The sequence below is a fragment of the Suricata suricatta genome, chromosome 11 (genome assembly GCF_006229205.1).
Source record: "Suricata suricatta isolate VVHF042 chromosome 11, meerkat_22Aug2017_6uvM2_HiC, whole genome shotgun sequence".
NCBI lineage: Eukaryota > Metazoa > Chordata > Mammalia > Carnivora > Herpestidae > Suricata > Suricata suricatta.
Genome location: NC_043710.1, coordinates 40584016 through 40609256, shown reverse-complemented (window position 1 = coordinate 40609256; position 25241 = coordinate 40584016). Strand labels below are relative to the sequence as shown.

At 38.2% G+C, this 25241-nt stretch overlaps 1 protein-coding gene and 1 pseudogene across 4 annotated transcripts in view; both read right to left on the bottom strand.

The window, feature by feature from the left end:
* The window catches only part of PIK3C2A (phosphatidylinositol-4-phosphate 3-kinase catalytic subunit type 2 alpha), a 110925-nt gene extending 86128 nt beyond the window's left edge, over positions 1 to 24797 (bottom strand). For 3 of the 4 annotated variants that reach the window (XR_003915308.1, XM_029956653.1, XM_029956655.1), the window contains exon 1: positions 24724 to 24797. The gene's annotated coding sequence lies outside the window, so the exon portion shown is untranslated. Of the gene's footprint in view, positions 1 to 24713 lie in introns of all 4 variants that reach the window. The other variant, XM_029956654.1, reaches the window with a different exon arrangement.
* LOC115306317 lies at positions 15463 to 16298 on the bottom strand (annotated as a pseudogene).
* Positions 24798 to 25241: the final 444 nt, after the last annotated feature.

Below are 25241 nucleotides of genomic sequence, written 5' to 3'. Positions count from 1 at the left end.
TGCCTAAGTGGCTCAGTCAGTTAAGTGTCCAACTCTTGATTTCGGCTCAGATTATGATTGCACAGTTGTGAGGTAGAGCTCCACATCAGGCTCTGTGCTGGGAGTGCGGAGCCCGCTTGGGATTCTTGGTTTCCATCTCTCTCTCTCTTTCCCCACTCACACTTGCTCTCTCTCAAAATAAATTAAAAAAAAAAAATGTTCTTTACTCTTTAAAAAAATATCTTATACACCACTGAGCTAACGGATATGCTTAGATATACATGATTTTACCTCATTCCCCGACCTAACAGGAAAACTAGTGAGGTGAATGAATTCCAAGAACCTTTCACTTTAGGTATCACAATGGCTGCTGTTAACTAATGGCACTTTTGGCAGGATTCTTGGCACAAAATGGTTTGCTAGCCATATACTTTCACGAGTTTGAACATGGTTTACCGTTACGCAAATAGCAAGTAAGTCAAAATGGTTTCAATCTTTGGCTATTTGTTAAACTGCTCATAAGCCAATTAGCAATAAAAGTGCTCAATACCTTGTCAATAAAATCAAGGAACTACTAACAAAACCTCATATGAGGAGCACCTGGGTAGCTCACCCTTAGTGAGATCAAGCCCCACACTGGCTACGCATTAACAACACAGAGCCTGCTTAGGATTCTCTCTCTCCCTCGCTCTATGCCCTGACCCGTGCATGCACTCTCATTCTCTCAAAATAAACAAACATTTAAAAAAAAGCATCTATGAAAAACTGATTAAGGGTTTATAATCTAGAACTGACATATTACATATTAAAATAATCAAAGTGTTAAAGCTATAAGAAACTACAATACTTCACCCAAAGGTTAAATTTATGGCTGAATTCGTCACTTAGTTTTGACCACACATTTATCTGATTATTTGCAGTTAAATCATTAGTTATAATACTAGAGTGCCTGGCTGGCTCAGTTAGTAGAGCATGCAACTCTTGATCTCAGGGTTGTGAGTTCACAAGCCCTATATTGGGCATAGACAGAGTTTAACTAAAAATGTAGTTATAATACTAAAATTCTCCTTTTCAAATTGTTAAAATATTTATTCATTAACTAGAAGATATAGAAATACTTTATTAAACTTTCTCATCGATCAGCTTAAAAAATGTAGTCTTCTACTTAAGATAAACACAATCAAGATCAAAATTACCCTATGAGGCAAGATGACCAATTAAAGGCTTAGTTAGCTACAGTGTAAAATAAGGCACATTTCTGGCTTCTAATCATTGTGATCCAGAAGTTAATTCTGGGTTCTAGAGTCACATCAGCTTGATTTATGAAGCTGTAAGTGCTCAGGCAAGTGAAAACTTTTTCACATGCCTTAGTTTCCTAACTTTTAAAATGAAAAAATATCTATCTCTTAAATTAAATGAAACAATGCAACTAAAAAGTGCTTACCATTGGCCTTGAATGTAGGCATTAAACACATCTATTATTAATCTAATCTGATTTGACATTTGTCTAGTTTGAATACCCAGAAGTGAAGAGAGCTCCTACTTACATCCTTTTTTCTAGCACAGTGCTTGTCCATAGTATATGTGAAATAAGTTTAATGACAGACTTAGGGAAACACCCAAAGTGAATTCAAATTAATGTAACACAAATGAGGGGCACCTGGGTGGCTCAGTCGGTTAAGAGTCTGACTTCGACTCAGGTCATGATCTCACAGTTCCTGGGTTCGAGCCCTGCGTCGGGCTCTGTGCTGACAGCTCAGAGCCTGAAGCCTGCTTCGGATTCTGTGTTTCCCTCGCTTTCTGCCCCTCCTCCACTCACACTCTGTCCCTCTCTCTCAAAAATAAACAAACGTTCAAAAAATTTTTAATGTAACACAAATGAAAATCCTAAATGTTGAGGTAATACTAAACGAAAAATTATTAGTGATGAGGACATAAAGATATTCAAGTAAGTCATTATTTGCAATTCTCTTATAAAACTATAATTGAACTTCTGAAGCATTTCACTGAAAAGTTTGTCCAAGTTTTTCCCTTCTGTGGCAGAATGCAAAACTAGGCACAATATACACTTAAAATTTGTATACTTCATTGTCTGTAAACATTTCATGTTAAGAAAAAAACGTAAACAAATATTGACTCTTAATATACATGAAATACTTAAGGAAAGTACTGATGTCTATAATTTACTCTGAAATACATATAAAAATAATATAAATTGAATATCTGATAGATGGATAAATATTTGATAAAGTACAGGAAAATATTAATAGTGCAATCTAATTGGTAGGCATATGAGTATTCACTGTGAAATCCTTTCAACTTGGCTGCAAGACTGAAAATTTTTCACAAAATGTTGTTAGAGGAAGAGGTACAAATTCCTCTGATTCCAGTACATACCCTTTATAAAGTTACTTGGCTTGTTCTCCCATAAAGAGGTGGGGCCTATTTCTCCACTTGATCTGAGCTGGATCTGTGACTTGCTTTGATCAAGACAATGTGAAAGAAGCGACACTGTGGGAGTTCTAAGTTCGTAAGAGCCTGACTGTTTCAACTCTTCCTGTTTTGAGTGCAGCAACTGCCCTATGAAGGCTCAGAGGATGAGAGCACGAGGAGAAAAAGGCCCAGCCAACAGTCATCACCAACCACCAACCTAAAGCCAGCACTACAGACCATCCATCCACAGTCCAAATGACCACAGCTACAACAGTGACTGAAGGCAAGACCAAGCAGAAGAGACCACCCAGCCTGAGTTCAAGCTAAATTGCTAACCCACAAAATCACTTTGGAATGGTTACATAGCAATAGATAACTAATCACCTTTTCTCCTTACTTTTAGAAAGCAATTTAAAGCACATTTAACAGCAAATTTGTCTTAACTTCCACAGCCACCACTCCCACCTTATTTCACCTGTCCTCAGAGAATGAATGGTTCCCTTTTCCTACCTAAATCTGCTGCCCTTCACTTATTTCCTTATTCTCACTGAATTCTATTTATCAGTGATTGCCTTCTTTGCATTATTAATTTTTCTGCTCCTTTGCCATAAAAATGCTTAAGGTGGGAAAGTAGTCTTAACATTCCTCTTTAGGCTCCAATCGCTTCCATTTTAATTTTCTTTCACTGCCAAACTTCTCAGATGAGTGACCTAGAAAGTCCTTTCTTATACTCCTTCTGCCTTGGAAAAATTATACTTGCCCTTCAGGGCCTTCAAATACAGCCACCTGTCTGAAACTTTCCTAAAGTAGCTCCTTTTAGAAACCATCTATTTAGGGGAACCTGGATGGCTCAGTCAGTCGAGCTTACGACTTAGGCTCAGGTCATGATCTCATGGTTTATAAGGTTACCCACTTCAGGTTCACTGCTGTCAGCCTGTCAGTGGAGAATCTACTCTGACTCCTCTGTCCCCCTCTCTCTGCCCCTTCTCTGCTTGCACGCTCTCAAAAATAAACATTTAAAAAAAACTATCTTTTTAGCTCAATTAAAATTTTTATCTTCGTTTTTATAGATGTTATGCTGCTTTTGCCTCCTCGGTATCCTTTCTTCTTGTAGGTAAACTCTATCTTCTTTTTTAGAACCTGGTCATTTCCCTTTTGTTCCATCTAGTTCAAACAGGGCTGGAGCATCCTTACTCCCCTCTCTCCCATCCCCAACCACACCAAAGGGTCCAAGTCTTGCCAGTTACACTTAATCCCATGACCTCTGAAACTATATAGAAAGGAGCCTATCACTGAAGTTGCTGAACTGATGGGATGTAAGCCTGGTACTGCTGTGGCCATCTTTGCCACCACCGAAGGAGATGCTGCCTGAGAATGGATCCAAGCCAGAAGAGAGCAGAGCTATGTACGATAAATAAAATGAAAGAGATTCTGAATCTTACATTAAGTGTCTGGATCCAACCCTTGTCCAAGGCCAGTCTTTTCATTTATGTAAGCCAATAAATTCCTCTTTGCTTAAGCTGGTTTAACATTACTTTCCTCCATAACAACTAAAAATTCCTTAACACAGAATCTATAATTTGTATGTCTACCCAACAGATTAGAATAAGCTTAAGTGCAGAGACCTACTTTTTTTTTCTTCTGTCCCACAACACTTAAAAGCACCCTGCTTAATAAAAACATTTAAAAGCTTAAGTTAGGGGTGCCTGGGTGGCTCAGGCGATTAAGCGGCCAACTTCAGCTCAGGTCATGATCTCGAGGTTTGTGAATTCCAACCCGGCGTCAGGCTCTGTGCTGACAGCTAGGAGCCTGGAGTCTGCTTTGAATTCTGTGGATCTCTCTATGACCCTCCCCTGCTCATGCTCTGTCTAAAATAAACATTAAAAAAAATTTTTTTTAAATACAAGCTTAATTTAATGACCACGTGTTTTAAAGAATGGAGTAAGAGTTATGAGTTTTGAAGAAGAGATTTCAGATGGCACATAACTGGATATATGGTGGGAAAAATTAATCAAGTTTAACTGTTATTGAACCCCACAATACAGTCCACTTTTCACAATATCGAATGGATTAGAGCATTTTGCAAAGAGAAAAACATATTGACTTGCAATTCATTTTCCACTAGAATAATGCCTATTTAAGTATTTTCCTGTCTTCTGTATTTGGTAATGATAGGACATTGTTCTGAAAGAGGAAATCTGGATTTTTGAGTGAGTTTGAGATACAGTTTATTCAATAGAGAACACACTCCAAATATTTCAAATTAATGTTACCTCTTATTTACTAACAAAGGTATAAGATAAGTAGTTTGTAAAATACTTTAACAGTAAATGTCGTATTTTTCATATCAGTTCATTTGCTTGCTCTATCCCTAGTATTAACCCAAAGAAGCACAGGCTAAACTAAATTAAACTCTAAGAGTTAAGAGTGAACGGTTAGCAGTTGAATTACCGTATTTTAGCTTTCCAAAAAATTATCATGCATGTATACTCAAATGGTAATAAAGGATTTGAAAGACTGTCCAAAAGTAACCCAGTCTTTCAGCTATTTTTCTGTGGCTGCTACAATGACATGCTCCATTAATTTTTAAAAATTAAACTTCACTTGATGACAAACATTTATCAGGAAACAATTTTTGCACATGCTAATTCCAAATGCAAACTTTAATGCTACTGTTCTCCTAATTCAAGCTGGAAAAGACAATATAACTAGTTTTTGAATGATGACTGTATACCATTTGCCAAAAATTTCCCAACATAGAGTAACCCAGTGATGATCACAAGGCTGTAGCTACTTTAAATTCTTCAAAAGAGGGCAATTAAACTATTCAGTTAAACTTTGGGATACCATTTGCAGACCCAAAAGAATTAATTTAAAAGCTCTTGGCTTCTTCTGTGGTAGACATTCATTTACAATTTAAATTTAAATCTCAGGAAAAAATAAAACCAGTCCTGCTACCCATCTAAATGCTTTCTGATTTTAAAATTCAAGACACATAATAGTGAAACAATGATTTCAGTTCAACCATGCAAATATTTCTCCACTAAAATGAAAATGAATCTCAAAGAAAAATAAATTATGGTACCTCCATGGAACTGAATACTGTGCTACCATTAAATATAAAATTAACAACACTGTAGTAACCATGGAAAATATTTGTTAAAACTGTAGTATCTACATATCTCTACATATACGTATACGCTGCCAAAATATTTTAACTAATTTAAGCTTCCCAAATTATATTAAGTAGCTACTATTATCCCTAGTATACAAATGAAAAAACTTCATAAACATTATATAATCTGCCTAAGTTCACAGTAGCTGGCAGGTGATGAGATCAGGACTCAAATCCAGGCAGTGCTAATTCACTACAATATATTTTTACATTAACAGTGATCTGAAATGCGTGCCTAGACATATCTATTATAAATGCCAACTTCTTCCTCAAGGCTATGGTTATTTCTCTCTGCATTAATTTATAGATTTTATTGTTTTAATTCTATCATGAAACAATTAATACTGACTATTTAATAACACATGCCTATTTATTATCACCACATGACTAGTAAACTTATCATTTTCATTGAGGGCATGAATCCATTATTTATCTCTACTCAGACTTCTACTGTAGTTGTCAAACGAATGCTTCAAACACTGGAAAATGTAAGATGTCTTTCTCTTATCAAAGCGAAGCTCAAATTCTGCAACAAACAAAAAACCAGACTAAAAGGGCTTTTTTTTTTAATATTTATTTTTGAGAGAGAGAGAGAGAGCTGGCGTGCGCAAGTGAGAGCAGGGTAGAGACAGAGACACAGAATCAGAAGCAGGCTCTGAGCCATCAGCACAGAGCCTGATGCGGGGCCCGATCTCGTGAACCATGAGACCATGACCTGAGCTGAAGTCAGACACTTAACTGACTGAACCACCCAGGCGCCCCTAAAAGGGCTTATTAATAATTCAACCAAAACTGAAAAATCATGTGGTTGAATTCAGAATTAACACACAGTGGCAAAAAAAATTATCTTGGAAACTAAGAGTAGGAGGGAGCAATAGAAAACTAAAAATAGGAGAGGAGGGGTACTTGGCTGGCTCAGTCAGTGGAGCATACCACTACCTCTTGATCTCAGTGTTGTTAGTTCAAGCCCCACATTAGGTGTAGAGATTACTTAAAACAGTAAAAATCTTAAAAAAATAAAAAAATAAAAATAGGAGAGGAGCTTCATCTCTTCTAAAAGAAAAAACTCCAGTAGATACTTAGATAACATTCTCCTATCTCTGTGATTCATGAAAGAAAAAATTAATCTGACAAAAGCAACCAAGCACTTTAGTATTAGGCACTATACAACTTTGCCAAAAAGAAAATGGAGGAATGTCCAGGTGTTGGGTGAGATTAAGGTTGAGCACCACTACTCTACAGTAATGGAATGCAAGCTACATACCAAATTTAAAAATTTTTACAGCTACATTAAAAGAAACAGATGAAGCTATTAATAATATATTTAATCCAATTATCCAAAATACTGTCATTTCAATAAGTAACCAATATAAAAATATGAACGGGGGGCACCTGTGTAGTTCAGTTGGTTGAGCATCCGGCTTCGGCTCAGGTCATGATCTCATAGCTCGTGGGTTCGAGCTCCATGTCAGGCTCTGTGCTGACAGCTAGCTCCGAGCCTGGAGCCTGTATTCGGATTCTGTGTCTCCCTCTCTCTCTGACCCTCTCCTGCTTGTGCTGTCTCTCTCTGTCTCTCAAAAATAAATTAAAAACATTAAAAAAATTAAAATATATGAACAGAACATTGTACATTCTTTTTCATACCAAGTTTTCAAAACTTGATATATATGTTATTTTACACTTACACATTTCAACTTAGACTAGACATATTTCAAGTGCTCAAAAGCCAAAGGTGGCTATTGGACAACTTAAGGCTAGAATTTATAAGGAAAGGAACAAAAAGCAGGGTCAACAAGCATCATTAATTTTTGGATAATAAGAAAAATCTTATATTCCCAAAAGTCATCCCTTCTCTCAATACAATAGCTCCAATGCCTATTACTTAATTTTCAGGGGAAGAAAATATTTTAAGCCCCACAGATAACATATAGACTTTTCATTAAGGACTATCTTACCATTCTTGATAAATTTTATATATTTTTTTAATTTTTTTTAATGTTTTATTTATTTTGGATACAGAGAGAGATAGAGCATGAGAGGGGGAGGGGCAGAGGGAGGGAGACAAAGAATCTGAAGCATGCTCCAGGCTCTGAGCTTGCTGTCTGCACAGAGCCTGACGCGGGGCTCGAACCCACAAACGTGAGATCTGACCTGAGCCGAAGCCGGCCTCTCAACCGACTGAGCCACCCAGGCGCCCCTAAATTTTATATTTTTAAAGTATATAATTTCTAATTGTTCTATAGTTAGCAAGTTGTTAACATTTCATAGATAAATGTTTACAAACAATCAAATAGGACTACAAAATTACAAAAAGATTAGCTATTTAGCTGTTTAAAAAAAGAATCAAAACCAAAATAACCCGTGGAATTCCTAGTTAACCTCAGCAAAAAGAAGACCTTCCTAATAGGATTTGAAACCATGAGAATATTTAAATACATATTCATATAAAAAAATAACATCTTGGGGCACCTGGGTGGTTCAGTAGGTTAAGCTTCTGGCTCTTGATTTTGGCTCAGGTCATGACCTCACAGTTCATGAGATCAAGACCCAAGGTTCGCTCTATACTGACAGCCACAGCCTGCTTGGGATTCTCTCTCTCCTCTCTCATGTGCAAGTGTGCTCACTCTCTCTCAAAATAAATAAATAAATAAACATGTTAAAAAAAGAAAATAAGGGCGCCTGGGTGGCTCAGTCTTGGTTAAGTATCCAACTCTTGATATAGGCTTAGGTAATGAAAGGAGATAGCCCTGCATCTGTGCTGTCAGCACAGAGCCTGCTTGGGATTCTCTCTCTCTCCTCTCTCCTCTGTCTCTCTCTCTTTCTCTCTCTCTCTCGCCTCTCCCTCTCTGTCCCTCTGACCCTCTCTCCTGCTTGCGTTCTAAAATAAAAAGACAATTTTTGACAAGGTGATTCTAAAATTTATTCAGTAACCAAAAGGGCCAAAATCGCCAAAAACCTCTTGGAAAAGAACAAGGTGGGAGGATTTGCCCTACCCAATAAAGACTTATTATAAAGCTTATTTAAGATAGTATAGGATTTATGCAGGAAGAGATAAATCTAATAAAGAACAGGCTAAGAGGTCAAAAACAGAAACACAATTACAAAGACACCCGATTTAAGACACGTATATATCAGAGTACAAGAAAAGAACTGTCTTTTAAATAAATGAAGATAGGACAAATGGAGGGGAAATGAAATGGACTCCTACTTCATTCCTTAAGCAAAAATTAACTCAAAACAAACCAAACATCTGTGAAAGGAGGAATTATAAAGCTTTAGAATCAGAGAAGGGAAAAATTTCTTAAGACAGAAAGCACTAACCATAAGAGAAAAAAAAATAATTTGACCATAGTAAAATCCAGAACTTTTATTTACCAAAAGACACCAAAGAGAATGACAAAAACAAGCCACAAAAAAGGAGATATTTTTAACATATAACCAAAGAACTCAAATTCTAGATAAGTAACTTCTACAAATTAAAAAGAAGGATAATCATAAGAGCCTTTAAATAACACTGCCCATAATAGTCCCAAATAGGAACTAACCTGGAAGGAACCTTCAGTTCCTCTCTCATCTCCAGAGGTGAAGGGGTAAAGCTGAAAGTTCCAATCCTCTAAACATGCCTCAGCCTTTCTGGTGACCAGCCCCATCCTGAAACTAGGCATCCCAGACACTATTCATCTCATTAGCATACAACAGAAACTTGGAAGATTCCAAGGTCTTCAAGAGTTACACGAAAGGAACCAGGCAGAAAGAAATGGAATTTTATACACTAATGCTAATGAACTAGAGCTATATGAAAATATGAATAAAACTTAGAAACATGATAAGCAAAGACAGACACAAAAATACAGTGATCCCATTTATAGAAGTTCAAAAACATGAGAAACTATATTGTTTAAGAATGCTTACATAATGGTAAAACTGAGAAGAAAAGGAAAAGATTCTCAAAAGTTAGGAATATGGTTACTCAAAGACGAAGGGACAACTAAGGATAAGTACACTGGGGACTTCTGAAACATAGGTTATGAACTAGAACACTGCTTATCAACTAAGTTACACAAGTGTTCGTTTTACGATTATTTGTTAAATAATCATATAATGCTTTGTGCACTTTTCTGAGGGTTACTTCACAATAAAAAAGAATCTATTCCCCACATATTTTAAATTTAAATATTTTAAATATTTTCATGTCTTATTATACATGGTACATGAAAATCAACACCACGTGCAATAGCATGTGGGTTTTTTTTAAACTCACATGTGGCAAACTGTATGAACACAAAAGCTCAATTTTTTAGTAATGTCATAAAAAAACAAGTAAGTACAATACTTTTCATTTTCTAATCTATAGGCTAAATTAAGGGCACTGCCCTTACTCATTAATGGATATGTGAAAAGGGTAAGACTGCAAAAGAAAAAAACAAATTATGGTTTCTCAAATTTTCACTTAATGGAATCACACAGAACATGATTTATGTAAAAAAAAAAAATTCCTGCATTTAAAATACAAAACTTTTAAAAAGAGAAAGATATTCCTATCAGCAGGAGATTGGTGCACACTCACCATTGTATGTTATATCCAGCAAATTTATTTATTTGAACTGAATTAGAAAATCCTAATTCAACTGTAGCTTGTCAAGAAAGCAGCAGTGTTTGGTGGTAACTCTATCAAGATAGTTATGGATATGTACATAAAATCTTATGGATTACTGAAACAGCACCCCAGTCTGTTTCCGCCACCCCCCACCCTCCAGCTTCATTCAGACTACTCTCAACACAGCAGCGAGAGATATACTGAAAAACTTAGATCTTTACCTCTCCACTCAGAACTTTCAAAAACTCTTATCTGACTCAGAAAAGTGGTGAAATCTTTCCAACAGTCCACCAGGCACTCTATATATCTGGTCCCCTATTACTTTTCCTCTATAACATTTTAGTCTGCAACTGTCCAGGTGGCCTCCTTATTGCTCCTCAAATACATTATACTTCTTATTCAGTCTTTGCTCTTCCCCTGGAGAGCTGAATGGCAAGCTTTCTCACCTTCAAGTCTTCATGAAGAAGGCGACAGTTAAGTAAAGTCTTCCCTGATAATGTAGTGAAAACTGCAACTTTCTCTAACTCCAATGCCCATGCACTTTACTTACTTTCTCCTTAGCATTTAAGCATTATCCAATGTACTATAGATTTACTTGTGTATTTCATGAGCTATCTTTCCCCTCTAGATTATAAGCTGGGATTTACCTCTTAGGCTCACTTCTATATCCCTAGCACCCAGAACAATCCTAGAATAAGCAAGATTTTATGCAAATGTTTGTTAAACAAATAAATGAAATAAAATCTAATATGGACCAGATTAGGAAGCAATTCTTTACTGTAGAGTGACTTTGGTACTCTGTTAAGATACTTAAAAGTACATACAAATATTCTACTCAAAATGAGTATTTGAACCTAAGAGATACCAGATTTGTTAATCCATTCTTGTTTCACTCATTTTCATTTAAAGTATTTGGAAGTCATCTTCCATGTGTCAAATTATAAACTATTAATTTCTTTCTCTGAGGGAATAAAATTATGTGTTACTCTCAGAATTGTTCCTCAGAACCACATGGTCCTTTTTAGTGAGACCAAAACACATTACTATTTTGAAGTACTTGTGGAAAATACAGTTCATGTCTGCTTGTCGATTAGAAATACAGGCCTTGGGCTCAACAGAACAATTTTGCTGGAGATAAATCTTGAGGCATTATCTATATAAAACTGAAGATCTGAAGTCATGAAAGTAGAGAATGCCCTGAGAGAATGTGTAAAGCGAAGAAAGAAAAAGAGACAAGGAGGAAATCATAAGGGCTTCTAATAACCTAAGCAGGAAACAAAAGGTCAGAGGAAAATAACAGGTGTGAAGACTGGTTAGCAGAGAAATAAAGGCATTCCGTGTCCTAAGATGTGGTCAGTAACCTCAAAAACTGCAGAGATGTGACACAAGTTAAGGGCTGAAAAAGAAAAACACTCTAAATCTAAAAGCTCATTTGTGATTATTTTAATAATAGTTTTACTGAGGTAATTAACTTATAAAATTCACCCATTTAAAGCATATAGTTCAATTGTTTTTATATAATTAGAATTATGCAACTATCACCACTACCAAATTGCAGAACATTTTTATCACCCCCAAAGATTTTTCAAAGAGAACACTTCAGAGAAGCGGAAAACTGAAAAAGTAAAGAATTGCAAGTAACAAAGGTATAAATTCTTTCAATTCTTTGACAGTAAAGGGAACGAGGAGAGACAGAAGGAGGTCTCAGGAATGGCTGTTTAAAATGATTAAGGCCTTCAACATATGGTAGGTTAAAGACAAGAATTCAGGGGACAAAGAATAAAAAGCACAGAAGACAGGAGATACATACTAGCTTAGATACTGAGTATGAATCAGAAGCAGAGATTAAGGGTGTGACTTGAAAAGGAAGAGACATCTTAGAAGACAGAGGTGATAAAGGTAAAAAACTACTAGGTCAATAACTAAAAATGGAGGACTGGGGGGAGCCAATGGAAGAAAGCAGATCTTTACTATCTAAACTTGATAGTTTTAAATATTTCATCATTTGTAAGCTTTACTATTTTAAAACAAAGGTAATAAATATGTAACAAAATAATTTTCCTGTTATTAGGATATACAAAGTGACAAGAGACTGTCTCACTTCAACAATGAAAAGCAAGGTAAATAAGCTTAAAAAAAGAAAATACAACAATACTTTTAAGAGACACCAGAGAGCAGAAGACACACAGAAAAACTCTAATGAATTAAATTCCAGAAAGTGATAGACCACTCATAGAAGAAGCCAGTCCACTGTTACTTGAATCCCTAGTACAGAAGAGCAGGAAAATGAACTGTAGACTTTTGACAAACACTTTTGATAGCCGAGGGCAGGCTACCATGATTAGAATTCTGAGGCCTGGCAGAGGTAAGGCTGAATGGTCTAAAGCCCTGAATTAAGAATTACAAGGAGTCCCAGGCATGGAACAAGTCTATACCCAGCCATCAACTCTTTCCTTCAGGTCTTCACCAAATGCACAGGTAGCACACTGAAAGCTGGGGACAGGGCAGAAGAGCTAAAAGAGATTCCCCTTGAAGTATGTGGGCCTCCCTGAAATATAAGGCAGCCACCCTCCAAAGGAGTGCAGGGCACATGAACAAGGAGAAATCCACCAGAGGCACTCCAAGTTTTCAGCTACCAGTGGCTGGGGATGGGGCAGAAGAACTGAGAAAAAGCCCTCCAAAGCATTCCAGGCCTTTATGTAAGACAGGTGCCCTCCAGAGAGGCTGGAGTAAGGGCAGCAAGGCAGAGATCTCCTGAGACACCAAAAACCAAGAATGAAATAGCGAACAAAGAGACTTCCTGACAACCTAAAAAGCTAGCAGAAAAAAAATCTTTGGAATCAAGTCAATGTTCAGAACCCAAATCCTTCTAAAGAGAAAGTCATCATTGCCCCCTGCCCAAAGTACTTCAACCCACTAGTGAGCTAAATCAAATTAAAGTTGCAATAAAGCACAGACCCATCTTACTTATAAATCAGACTTTCTCAATTTAGTGGCCTGAACAGAATAAGGGGAATTTAAGTTGTCTAATATATAACCAAAGATTAGTAGACAAAGAAGAAACTGTGATCCATTTTCAAGAAAACAGTCAAAATATGCAGACACAGAGATGGCCCAAATGTTGGAATTGTCAAAAGGAACTTTACAAAAATTAGGATGAGGGGGTGCCTGAGTGGCTCAGTCAGTTAAGTGTCCAACTCTTGATCTTGCCTCAGGTCATGATCTCACAGTTTGTGAGTTTGAGCCCTGCAATGGGCTCTGTGCTGACAGTGCAGAGCCTGCTTGGGATTCTTCTTCTCCCCCCTTCTCTCTCTGCCCCTACCCAAGCTTGTTTTCTCTCTCTCAAAATAAATAAACTTAAAAAAATTAAAATAATTGGACTACAAACACTAAATGACCTAGCAGAAAAAAAGCAAAGGAGATGCATATGGGGGGAAGGGGGTCAGCAGAATGATACAAAATTACAAAGAAGAATCAAACAAATACAAGAAAAAAATATATCAGAAATAAAGAATTAATTAGAAGGACTGAACAGCATTAGAAAAGATGGATAAAGTTGAAAACAAATCAGTAGGAAACATCCAAACAGAAAAAAAATAGGGGAGAGAGGTAAAACACCATGCCTGTGGGACAATTTCAAATGGTCTAACACTTAATGAGACTTGGAGTCCCAAAAGAGAGTAGAAGAGAATGAAACAAAAGAAATACTGAAGAGAAAATGGCCAAGAACTTTCTGCAAGTGAAGAAAGACATCAACCAAGCAAATCTAAGAAGTTTATGGAAGCCCAAGTGGGATAAAAATATACGGGGGGGGGGGGGGGTGCCGCCTGGGTGGGTGGCTCAGTCAGATGAGCCTCAGGCTTCAGCTCAGGTCATGATCTCGTGGTTCGTGGGTTTGAGGCCCACGAAGGGCTTTGTACTGACGGCTAGCTCAGAGCCTGGAGCCTGTCTTCAGATTCTGTGTCTCCCCCTCTCTCTGACCCTCCCCTGCTCAAGCTGTCTCTCTCTCTCAAAAATAAATAAAGCATTAAAAAAATTTAAAATATATATATATATATACACACCAGAGGGGCACCTGGGTGGCTTCGTAGGTTAAGCGTCTGACTCTTGATCTTGGCTCAGGTCATGATCTCATAGTTCATGAGTAATAGTGCAGAACCTGCTTGGGATTCTCTCTCTCCCTCTCCCTATGCTCCTCCCCTGGGCCTGTACACACTCTCAAAATAAATAAACTTCTTTTTTAATTTAAATTCAAGTTAATTAACATACAGTGTAGTCTTGGCTCCAGAGGTAGAACCCAGTGATTTATCACTTACATATGACACCCAGTGCTTATCCCAAGAAGTGCCCTCTTTAATGTCCATCACCCATTTAACCCCTCCCCCACCCACCTCCCCTCCAGCAACCCTCAGTTTGTTCTCTGTATTTGAGTCTTTTTTTTTTCCTGAGGGAGAGAGGGTGAGGGGCAGAGAGAAAGAGAGACAGACAGAGAAAGAGAGAGAGAGAGAGAGAGAAGAGAGAATCCCATGAGAGGCAGACAGAGAAAAGCGGGGCTCAAACTCCCAAACCATGAGATCATGACCTGAGCCAAAGTTCAATGTTTAACAGACTAAGCCACTCAGGTGTCCCTTCCCCACCTCAAAAAAGAGTCTCTTACTTATGGTTTGCCTCCCTCACAGTTTATCTTATTTTTCCTTCCCCTCCCCTATGTTCACCTGTTGTGTTTCTCAAATTCCACTAGTGAAATCTTTCTCTGATTCAAAATAAATCAATTTTTTTATTTTTATTTTTTTAATGTTTCATTTATTTTTGATACAGAGAGAGACAGAGCATGAGAGGGGGAGGGGCAGAGAGAGAAGGAGACACAGAACCGGAAGCAGGCTCCAGGCTCTGAGCTAGCTGGCAGCACAGAGCCTGACGCGGGGCTCGAACCCATGAATGTGAGATTTGACCTGAGCCGAAGTCGTAGGCTTAACCGACTGAGCCACCCAGGTGCCCCAATAATTTTTTAAAAAATATATATATAACCTAAATGTAGGTTAAACAGCTACCTGGAAAGAAGTGGCTTCAGTTCCTACTAATATTCATAGTGTTAGAGTCAAATCAATCTAAAATATAGAGTCTATTTCTAAAGAGACCAGGGACATTTCTATAATGACTTGTAGAATTTAAAACTTTTCTCCAAATTTATATATGTTTGAGTATATACCTATGTTTCTTGTTTAGGGTATGACACAAACTTCCTTTTTTTTTTTTTTTTTTTTTTTACTAGGCAAAGGACTTTATTAATATTGTTTCAAACTTTATTCCCAGGCTTCTTCAGCTTAATTAGCTGCAAAGAATGAATTGTGTATAAGCAAAAACTGAAAAGAGCTGCAGTGTCCAAGGGGCTCAGGCTTAAAAATATTAGAGATCTAGATTTTATCAGATCCATGAACAAAATTTTTAAAAAGCAGTCATAATATAAAATAGCAGCTCCCAGTAACTTCTTCAAGTTTTATCTTCTTCAGAAGTTGACTCAATTCAGTTTGCTTCATTCTTGGAAGCTTCATCGAAATTCTCCACAAGATCTGGACCTTCATCATCATCATCCTCTCCTGTAGCAAGTGGTGCCTTTCCATCCACAGACTGTTTGGGCAGAGCTTCCGCCAGCCTTCTTAAACTAGTCAGACTGTCCGCACCCAGCTGGTTTAAGATACTGGGTAGCATTTCTGTCAGCTGCTTTGTCTCCGCGTGGCCTGTGATGGTGAAGGTGTTCGCCGCCAGGGATGCCTGAACTTTAGGGTTGTTAAAGTGGATCACTGTTCCTTGGTTTGTGAACATATTCACTTCTTCAATACCAGATATATTGTTTACCCCTAACTTCTTTAAGGAGAACTGAAGTTTTTTATCATCTGCTGTAGCTGTTCTATGAACCACCTTCTTCTTTCGCGAGCAGTTCCTTTCCCACCAATGCGCACTTGTGCTTGCAGTTTGGCGAGTTTCTCCTGGTTCATGATAGTTTCTTTCATCTTGTTGGAGCGGAAATGGGACCGCGCGGGGGACTAGGGTTGGCGCTCAGGGGGTCTCGGGTGGACCAGCTGAGATTAGGCGCACACACGTGGGGACGCAAGATGGCAGCTAGAGCACAAACTTCCTTTTTAAACCTAATTTTACTCTGTGATTTTTAATGACACTCTCATCTTTCCTTTTTTTGATTGAAATATTTTTGATAAAAATTTTTCTAATTAATAATAAGCTAAATCACCAACCTCAATTAGCAAAAATAAAAAATATTCTCTCGAAAAAAATCCTAAAATTTACATCTCTTAATATGAACTTTCTATAATTAAACTTAACATACTTCCAAGGAGGAAAACCACTAGTATATTCAATTAATGGGTGTGATAGGATGCCAAAGGTGTGTATTCATGTGATATTCATGTGAGCTGACTTACAATGTTCAAAGATTTCTATTTGCTTTGCCAAAAAAAGAGTAAGGAAAACCAAAATGAAAACCAGGAGACCAATTAATATGTAACTGAAACAATCTAGAAAAGAACTAGTAATGACTTGAACTAGGCTGGCGGCAATGAAAATATTAAGCCTGGTTTCATTTAAACAAGCAAACAAAAATGTTAAGTTTAGATGGTAAATGAAATAAATGGGGGAAAAAACACAGTAACATGACAGAAAATGATTTAATTGGTGGGAAGGAGTATTATTTTTTAATAGTATAGTCAGAAAAAAGATGAAATTAGAGTGGTAACCTGTACACAAGGGGTGAGTCATGGGAAAGTGAGGACAGAAACCTTTCTGAGCTTCATAAGTTTAAAGATGGATGAGCCTAGCCAGCTCCCACACTCTTTAATCTCCAACCACACTTTATAATTACACTTTGCCCAAGTACTACAAGCAATTAATGAAGGGTAGGATTCTCTCATTTTGACAAAAAGCACTACAGTAATCTAATAAGCACTAGCTTTCACTATACCACCTTGAGCTCTTAGGAGCAACATTCTACACACAAAAGATTCACAACAGAGCATTCATCAAGAACAACTTGCTTTAAGTACATATATCTATCACTCTTTGGGAGAGGGACATGGAAGGGGGGAATACAGTTACAAGCAAGAGTTTCCTGTTGAAAGACATTTTACTAACAAAGCAGTTTTCAATCGAACTCAAAATCCCAACAGTAGTACTGCTTTGTGAAGATAATTACTGAACTTTGGACTACTTTACTGTCCATTCATTTAACATGAATCATTAAATATACTCTGACATTACCCCAATTCCAACAGGACAAATAACAGTAAGCTTTTGTGCTAAATGTTATGGTATATGACTCCATTTCCAACACAGCTTAAGATAGGAAAACATAAAACTGAGTTATAACCAAAAACCCCCAAACAGGGAATTAAAATGAAAAACTGACATGAATATTTCCTGGAATTTCCCCCCAAAACTCCATAATTACTATGGCTAACAAAATCTTGTCTTCACATAATACCAACTGCATTAAATTGGTAGTTTCATAGAAAAGTGATAACAAAGAGAGGAAAATGTAGTAGCAAGACTTAATTATCAGATCTCTTATTAACTGTGTAATCTTAAACTACTTAACCTCTCTTTGTCTTAGTTTCTCATCTGTAAAAGATCATATCTCAGTGTTGTCGGGGTTAAATAAAATAATATACACAATGCCAAGTTTATAACAGGTACTTAAAAATACATATATGTATTACACAAGTCCAATTATTGGAAAAACCATCACTATATTTGTACCACTAAAACAAAGCAGCTTATCACACGAAAAGATGCTCAATAGCATTACTCATTAAAGAAATGCAAATCAAAACCATAATCAGACACCACTGCATACCTACTAGAATGGCTAAAATTTTTAAAGTGGAAAATAACATGTGTTGATAAGGATGTGGAGAAATTGGAACCCTCATCCTTTGTTGATGGAAAGGTAAAATGGTGCAGCCAACTTTGGAAAACACTTTGGTGTTTTCTCAATAAATTAAACATAAAAATTCCATATGACCCAGCAATTCCACTCCTAGATAAATACACCCAAAAGAATTAAAAACAGGATAACTGTACACTGACCCTCACAACAATATTCCCACTAGCTAAAAGGGAGCAACAACCTAACTGTCCATCAAAATATGGATATACAAAATGTGTTTACTGAATCTCTAAAGTATTATGCCAAGTGAAAGAAGCCAGACTCAAAAGGATATATGTATGTATATATATATATATATATATATATATATATATATATATATATATATATACACACACACACACCCCCTGGGATGCCTGACCGACTCAGAAGAACATACAACTCTTGATCTAGGGGTCATGAGTTTGAGCCCCATGTTGGGTATAGGTATTACTAAAAATAAATAAACTTAAAAAAAAAAAACCAACAACTTTGGGGTTGAGGGAGGAATGACTTCCTCTGAGTTGCAGAGGACCGTTTGTTAAAAATAAATAGGGTCTCTCTCCACGTGGCCAGTGAGTTGGTGGAGTCTGTGAGGCCGAGCTTAAGCCCATAATAAAGCCCTTTGCTTTTGCATGTGTGAAGAAAAGAAATAAATAAATAAGGCTGAATATACTGTATTTACAGAACATTCTGGGAAAGCAAAACTATAGGAATACTAAAAATAAAATCATTTGTCTGGAGGGTAAGTGAAAGGTTCTGATTAATTACCAAGAGTAATATAAATACTTTTTGGAGTGGAGTGTGGTGGTGGCAGTTACACACTATCTCATAAGTTAGCTGATACCTAAAACAGATGGAGTAAATTATATCTCAATAAATCTGACTTTTAAAAACCCCTAAATAGTTACAGTGTCATGTCATACATTTCATTTTTCTTTGTTTGTTTATTTTTGAGAGAGAAAAAGACTGAGCGTGAGCAGGGGAGGGGCAGAGAGACACAGAATCTGAGCAGGCTCCAGGCTCTGAAGAGGAGCTCAAACTCACAAACTGGAGATCATGACCCAGAGGAAGTCAGATGCTTAACCGTTTGGGCCACCCGGCTGCCCCCCATGTCATATGTTTCAATATAGGCAGAATTCCAGTCCAATAAATGTCATTATGAGATCTAGTCAAATAAAACCAGGCTACATTCCCTGGAGCCAAAGACCACCTTTTCTCAACTCGGCACTGTAGTCTAAGAAATACATACACACTAAACTAAAAGAAAAGGTCAGAACAGTTATAAATTATGTCATGAGCACATATAAAGTGACTTAATAAAATCAGCTTGATTATTGATACAGCACTATGGGTTTTTTTTATAGGTATAAATAATTAGGCCTCCTTCAGAGCTTGCAAGATACAAGCTTCACAAAATTCCCTAAACTGCAACTAAAACATCTGAGAAAATGTTTTCCTGTTCCCTAATTAGGTATTTTTTTCCAAGTGTGTGTATCTCTCCCATTAACATCCACATCTTTTCACCAAATGGCAAAGTACCTGCATGGATTTCCGTTCATTGCCTCCTCTCATTTTCCCTACCCTTTATCTTGAAAGAGGCTTTTGTCTTTGCTTTTCCCTCTCATTCCACCACAGAACTTTATTTTTAAGTAGGCTCCACACCCAATGTGGGTCTCAAACTTACAACCCCAAGATTAGGAGTCCTGTGCTCTATCACCCCCACAGCAGAACTTTAATACTTAGTGTCTTCCTGCCTCCACTGAAATTTTCTGAAGATAAACTGCCAATTTGTTTTTATAGGTAGGAAACTACTTTTTTAAAAATAGCTGATTTCAATCAGGATTTCCCATTATTGCAAATTTCTTTTTAATTTTTTTTGTGTACTTTATTTTTGAGACAGAGAGAGAGACAAATCGCGAGCAGGAGAGGGGCAGAGAGAGAGGGTGGCAAGCTCCAGGCTCTGACATCAGCACAGAGCCTGATGTAGGCTTGAACTCATGAAGTACAAACTTGTTACCTAAGCCAAAGTTGGCACTAAACCTACTGAGCCACTCAGGCATCCTAAATTATTGCAAACTTTTTAACCAATTTTCTTAACACTGCCTATTCTATTCCTTTCTCACAAATTCCTTATCAAATCCCTACTCATTTCACAACAGGAACTAGCATTACTCTGCCACTCACTTAGAGTCACCAACTTCTCTTTCAGTCCTCTTAACCATGTCTTCCACACTACTCAAACCACAAGTTCACTGCTTGTGCTAAGATTCTCTGAATCACCCAAATAATATAAAAGTTCTGACCATTGGCCTCCAAGTTCTTTATTGCAGATGTTTACTTATTTTCATCTGTTTCACCCCGTCCTGTCCTTATCTTTTCAAATAGAACCTGCAAATACTTCCTTAAAATTACATTTTATCTTCTCCTAGGTTTTTCCTCAAGTTCTTCGCTGTGCATGGAATAACTCTGTCCCTGACATTTCATCACCTTCCTCCTACAGTAACAGTTTAAGTAACATCTAAATTCTTTACTCAAGAGGCACGAGCTTGGCTCAGTCCGTACGGCATGTAACTCTTGATCTCCCCACACTGGGTGTAGAGATAATTTAGGGAAAAAAATAAATACTTGCTGCTAAGCCAATAATAGTTGCCTTCCAATATGTTACAAATCCAATATTACAAATCCCATACACAGCCAGCCAGTGTGGGATAGGGAAGCAAAACAAGAGGCTTGATCCCAACATATCAGGGTTCAAAACCCAGCTCTACCATTCACAAACTGTAATTATAATCCAGCTGTTTAGTCTTCCTGGGTCCAAAATTCTTCATCTATAAAGTGAGGACAATAAACTTATCTTTAAAAAAAAAAAATCCACCTCAGAAGTGCCTGGGTGGCACACTTGGTTAAGTGTCCGACTTTGGCTCATAATCTCATGGTTTGTGAGTTGGAGCCCCACATGGGGCTTGCTGCTGTCAGCACAGAACCCACTTAAGATTCCTTTATCCCCCTCTCTCTGCCCCTGCCAGCTCACTTGCTCGCTCTCTCTCTCAAAAATAAACAAACATTAAAAAAAGAAATTCCACTTGCTTTTGTACCTAAACAACTAAATTTTTGAGACACCCACAAAGTAGTTTAAAATTATATAAATTTCCTTTTTAACTGCCTAAAATGTCAATGTGCACTCTCCCTTTGTGTTCTGAATCCATCAGTTATAAACAATAAACTGTAGAGAAAAGGACGGATACAAAATATACACAAGTGCACAAAATAAAGATATCAAAAAATGAGTCCCCCAGAGAACAGGGAAAATAAAGTTTATTCTTGTCCCAACCTTAACCCTATGAACAACCTGAAAGATATCCTACAGCAATATTATTCCAAAGTGTGATCATAATTCCCATCAAAAGATTCATGTATGAATACCATCAAAATGATGAGAAATTATAAATTACTGATAATTCATTTCTCATAGGAGTTGGATTTCCTTTTCAAGCAGGATTCTAAGAAAGAACAGAATTTTCCAAACTGTGTATCTGCATTGTTCAGTCTGGTAGCTACTAACCACAAGCAGCTACTGAGTGCTTAAAATGTGGCTAATTCAAAGTAAGATGTGTTTTATTTTTAAGGAGGATTTTTCTTAAATCCATTTTTAAGTTGTTTTTTGTTTTGTTTTATTTTTTAGAGAGAAAGAGCAAAAGCTGGAGAGAGGGGTAGAGGGAGAAAGAATCTTATGCCTGACATGGGACTCAATCCCATAATCCTGGGACCATGACCCGAACCGAAATCAAGAGTTGGATACTAAACCAACAAGCCAACCAGGTGTCCCAAAATGAGATGTGTTTTAAGTGTAAGATGCATACAAGATTTCAAAGACTTACCAAAAAAAAAAAAAATTAGTTAAATATCTTACATAAGTGGCTCTAATTTTAGTATTTCTACTGGAAAGCATTAATTTAGATATAAACTCTCAAATTAAAAAATGGAAACCAAAATAATTTTTTAAAATTTTTTAATATCTTAATATCTCACTGCTTGGTAGTATCATAGTAAGGTCTAGAACCTGATCACCTTTATCCTACCCTCATTAATTAGGAGAAATTCATCCTTTAAGACACAATTTGAGTATCATCTTCCTCAGATGCACTCCTTCCCCCTCTCCAGTCCATGTGACCATATCCTTTTTAGTACTTTGGATCTACTACTGCCCTTATAACCACACTGTTATTATCTCTTGTGTCTTATTTTTTTCTATCCCTCGAACCGCAATAGTGCCAGGCATCCTTGTAGGCCCTATGGAAACAAAGTCTTTCAGAGAATTCATTTTTAGTCCTACTCAGGTACAACAAATCAAATCACATACTATGTAAATGCACAGTATTAAAACATTCACCTTTGTCATTTACCTGTCTTAATTTCTTCTTGGAATATGGAAAATATAATAAAATAATTTATGTTATCAATGTGAGTAACAAGCTACAAAGCACTTAAAAAAGCATTTTGCCCTGCTACTCTGAAAAGTTTGGTCTGATGCTCTGATAAGATCTCTGAGCTCTTGGGAAATTCAACACTCTTGGTAGGTAGAAGTTCAGTCACTCAATGTGCTTACAAGTGCAAAATGTGCCAGATAAAAGAAAGATTCCTGGACATAGAACTCATGTACAACCTTCAATCAAAAATTTTAGGGGTGCCCCTGTGGCTCAAGTGGTTAAGTCCAACTTCAGCTCACATTTGGTGGGTTCGAGCTCCACGTCAGGCTCTGCGCTCACAGCTCAGAGCCTCGGATTCTGTGTTTCCCTCTCTCTCTGCCCCTCCCCCACTCTCACTGTGTGTGTGTGTGTCTCTCTCTCAAAAATAAACAAACATTTAAAAAAATTTTAGAACCATTCATGGCAGAAGGGAAAAGCAAAGAATCAGATGTTTATTAGGCTCTCTGCTGTCAACTCAGAGCCAGCTTCAGATCCTGTCTCCCTCTCTGCCCCTCAAACGCTTGCACATCCAGCTCTCTCAAAAATAAACATTGGAAAAAATAAAGAATCAGATGCTTAATATACAGCTAATTGCCTAAAGTTATAGTTTCTAATTCCTAAATGCAAGCATGCCAACTTTTATGTTCCATTTAACAGAAAAAGTTGTGAAACCTATGGTTGAAAACAGTAAAATACAGCTCTTGCCAAGGAAAACTGCAAGTAACATGCATACAAAACAAATTTTCATAATATGCTTGGTATCTATATAAAGTCGCTTTTGAATTAAGTTTGAGTTAAATAACAAAATCTCTCTATTCTCAGTCATAATGCTTTTCAGTACTCAAAACCGGTCTTAATATTAAACAAGCAATTATCTTCAACTGTATAGACCTCAACTAGAGCACTTCAGTCTAATAAGAACACTAACACCAAGTATGGCAGAATATGCTAAAAGGAGGCTACAGTGGAGGCTTAATCACAAGCCAAGGAGGCAAAGGTACAAAGTCTCTCCTGGAATCAGTGTTCCTAGACCTCCAAACTGGCTTTCCCCTTATACTAGGTATTCACCACTCTTGTAATAGCTTTCTTTTTTCTACACCTCTTCTCATCCGTGGTTTTGATACTCCAATACAGTAAACATTTTTCCCAACAGAGCTTCTAACACCCACCTGAAAGGATTTTAGAGTACCCCTTTAATAGTTCAAAGACGAAGACCTCCTTCCTGTCAATTCAACATCCACAGTTCAAAATAAAAATATAATTATAACCTCAACTTCTATCAGGCTGATAAACAGAAGAAACTACCACAACCTCGCTCTTTCACCTTATTCCCAGCCTTTCCTCCTCACTTAATTTTCTTCCTCATTTCCGTTCTCGATCCCTGCTCCCCCCGAAAATATTTCCACAGCTGGAGAATCTCTTTTTTAAAGCCAAACCATTTAGTGAGGAAAATAAGTATGTGCTTTTTTTTTTTTAACTTTGTATTGTTCTTCCGTCACTCAGGAAGAGTTAAAGCAAATATTTTGAATCTGACCGCACTCCCGGAAAGATGATGTGTTAATACATAATGAAATAATACTGTTTTCCCAAAGCAAGTGAATTCGCGGGTAAAAGGGAACCGGAGAGAGAAAATAAAATCATTATCCCATAAGCTGGAGATGGGACTAGGAGGTGAAGGCGCGGGGGTGGGAGGAGGATGGTGGAGGAGAGCGACACAGAACTGAGAAGTGCAACACACTTCGCCGGAACCTAACAATTCAACAAGAGAATAGGACCGGCCACTTAGGCTCCCGCCTGGCCCCGAAGGACAAGAGGGTGGTCTCCCCTCCCCCTTGGGAGAAAACTAACTTCCAGGCGCACTACCTCCCAGCCCCGCCAAGAGGGGCCTAATGGGGGCGCGGGCCCCTCGCACCTTCGGAGGGAGTCAGCAACCGCGTGGGTGGAAGCAAGGCCCAGGGGAGGTAAGTCTGTCTAGGACAACGCCAAGAGTACCAGATGGAGGGTCAAAGGCGGGCACTCGGGGACTGGGGGGCCGCGGCAAGAGACCCTCCCTTACTGGCCTCCCCGGGGCCCTTTGCTGCCCTTGGTAGCAGGGTCCCAGGTACCGGCCCCCGCCACACCTACCGGTCCTCACCTCACGCTGCCCAAGCCTCTGCCTCCACCACAACCCGAGCCGCCGGAGCAGCCACGGTCTGAGCCATTTCCCTCTCAGCTGCCTCAGCCGCCACCAAGAGCCTCGGCGGACTTCGCGGCCAGCCAAGCACAGCACGTCACTTCCGACCAGGGAAGCACCGCCTTCCGCGCCCAGGCTTCTGGTGGATTGGCTGGTGCAGACGGCCTACCTGAGGTTGTGGGCGGGGCTTGGGCGCGTCCCGCGAGGCTAGAGCTCGGGGAGTCGGGGCCAGGCTGCGGCTTTCCCGGGGAAATGCCAAGCGGGCTCCGGATATCTCTCCTTGCAACACCAGATCGGGGACCCGGGTGCCTCCGGGAACCCCAGCCGACCGCCTCTACGGCCGGGCGTCTGCCAACCACCAAAGTCCTCTGTTGTTCCTGTGCCCTCTCCAGGGACACAGCAGTCTCCTCCAACCCGGTTGTGGCTCCCAGATTCGTGGTTTTGGCCCCAGGCCGCCGCGAGATTAGTTTGTGACTGGA